This window comes from Penicillium vulpinum, assembly GCF_028829585.1.
Source record: "Penicillium vulpinum strain IBT 29486 chromosome Unknown utg000007l_segment0_segment0, whole genome shotgun sequence".
Lineage (NCBI taxonomy): Eukaryota > Fungi > Ascomycota > Eurotiomycetes > Eurotiales > Aspergillaceae > Penicillium > Penicillium vulpinum.
Window position 1 is genome coordinate 12501 of NW_026643246.1, and position 2500 is coordinate 15000.

Consider the following 2500-nt stretch of genomic DNA (forward strand, 5'->3'; position numbering starts at 1 on the left):
TGAAAACGACCAAGTCCTCAAAAAGTCACTCAGGGTTGGGAAAAAGTGGCCCACTTTGTATGGTGGTTTTGTCGTGCACGGACCACCCCCATACAAAAATTGTCCCCCGGAGCAATTTCTAGCCACTTCTACTGCAATATGAAAAAACTCACCCCAAAAATGGTCGGTGAGTATATGTAGAGACGACCCGGGCCCGATGGTCCGGGGCTGGGGGATTGCGGGACTGCCATGGTGGCTGCGGTACGTTGCGTGAGGGATGCCGGCGCGGCGGGTGATCTTACAGTGGGGGGCCCTGGCAGGGTGACCTCCCCAGTAGGACCCCGGCGCCTACCGGCGCCCACGCAACCCCGCACTGCAGGCGGTCCCCGGTCCCCCGGCCCCGGGGCGAGGGGGCGCGGCCGGCGGGGGCCGGCTGGGGGGGGTGAGGGCGCCAGTTGGCGTCGGGGGGAGTTGGCCGGGCGAGGCCAGGGAAGGAGGGACGAATGAGGAGAGGGGGCGCCGAAGGCGCGCGCGCGAAGCGGGCGGCCAGGCGCGAGGCCCCGGGGGGTATACCCGGGGCTCTTCATCGGGGTATCTAGCTAGGGGCACCTGTATCGGGCCCGGAGTCAGGTGCCCGGGGTGTGGGACTAGAGAGCAAGCGCCCCAAGAGGGGGCGAGATATTGGAAGTTGGGATACTCGCCAGTTCGTACAGATGTCTTGGGGAGCGACGCCAAAGGGGGTGACGCCGGCGAGGTCATGTTGGGGGGCGCCGGCGAGGTCGACTGGGGGGGCCAGGTGACGCCGGCGAGGTCATGTTGGGGGGGTGGCCTTGGGGGGGAGCGCCGGCGAGGTCGACTGGGGGGGGCCAGGTGACGCCGGCGAGGTCATGTTGGGGGGTGGCCTGGGGGGGGAGCGCCGGCGAGGTCGACTGGGGGGGCCAGGTGACGCCGGCGAGGTCATGTTGGGGGGTGGCCTGGGGGGGGGAGCGCCGGCGAGGTCGACTGGGGGGGCCAGGTGACGCCGGCGAGGTCATGTTGGGGGGTGGCCTGGGGGGGAGCGCCGGCGAGGTCGACTGGGGGGGCCAGGTGACGCCGGCGAGGTCATGTTGGGGGTGGCCTTGGGGGGGGGGAGCGCCGGCGAGGTCGACTGGGGGGGCCAGGTGACGCCGGCGAGGTCATGTTGGGGGGGCCACGGGTTGGCCAGTTGAGCCCAGGATCATCCCCCCCCCCACGGACCACAACACACATCCATGTGTGATATATATATATCCAGGTGTGTGGTGGTGTGGTCGGGAGTCAACATGGACCAACTGGCCATCGATATATATATTCCATCAACATACCTAATCTCCCCCCGGAAGCATAGGGGTGGGGGTACCCCGAGCCAGGGAGCCTTCGGGGGGGCGCTCGGGGGCACCCCCGCCGAAGCCATGCCCGAAGGGGCCCAACACGTGACTTTTTGAAAATGAAAACGACTAAGTCCCCAAAAAGTCACTCAGGGTTGGGAAAAAGTGGCCCACTTTGTATGGTGTTTTTGTCGTGCACGGACCACCCCCATACAAAAATTGTCCCCCGGAGCAATTTCTAGCCACTTCTACTGCAATATGAAAAAACTCATCCCAAAAATGGTCGGTGAGTATGTGTAGAGACGAGGATAACTCAACTCTCATTCTTCCCTGCCATTTCATCCCTTTTCGGGTTTTGTTGGTCGCCGCCTCGTGCCGCACCGCAACTCTCCGGGGGGGCTTACCCACTGCAGGGGTGCGCCCGACGCCCACCAACTCTTGACCCCCCCCCCATCCCCTCCTCCCCGCGCAGTGTCCCACTTGTTGGCGACGCCCGGCCTGGATTGTATGGGGCAGGACTTGACGCGCTGCTGGTTTCTGGTGTACCGCTGCGGTGACCGAAGCCCGGGGGCCTTTTGGCGCCCGGCACCGTTGGAGTCTGTGGATCGTTGGCCGCTGGCCATCCCCGAAACTCAGATTCCTGGAGGGAGCCGCCCCGTGGGATCCGCCGTTCGCCGGCGTTGTCCACGGGGTCTGGTCCCTTCATCCGAGGGCCACATGCCGCAGCCGCTCAGCGCCTTCACGGGCGCCTGGTCGGATCCCTGCGTGCGGACTGGTGCTGAGGAGTTTAGTGGGGGCAATTGGATGGTTTCAACGTCCCCCCGGTACGCCGGGGGTGCCGCTGCGACCGGGCGCCCCGTGCGCCCCTTCCATCTAACTACATTCTACCCCCTCGGGGGTCTGGGCTCCCGGGACCCTCCCACCGCAAGGCGGGCGGGCCCCCCGGGACGTCTTGCTATGAAGTTACCTGGTTGATTCTGCCAGTAGTCATATGCTTGTCTCAAAGATTAAGCCATGCATGTCTAAGTATAAGCAACTTGTACTGTGAAACTGCGAATGGCTCATTAAATCAGTTATCGTTTATTTGATAGTACCTTACTACATGGATACCTGTGGTAATTCTAGAGCTAATACATGCTAAAAACCCCGACTTCAGGAAGGGGTGTATTTATTAG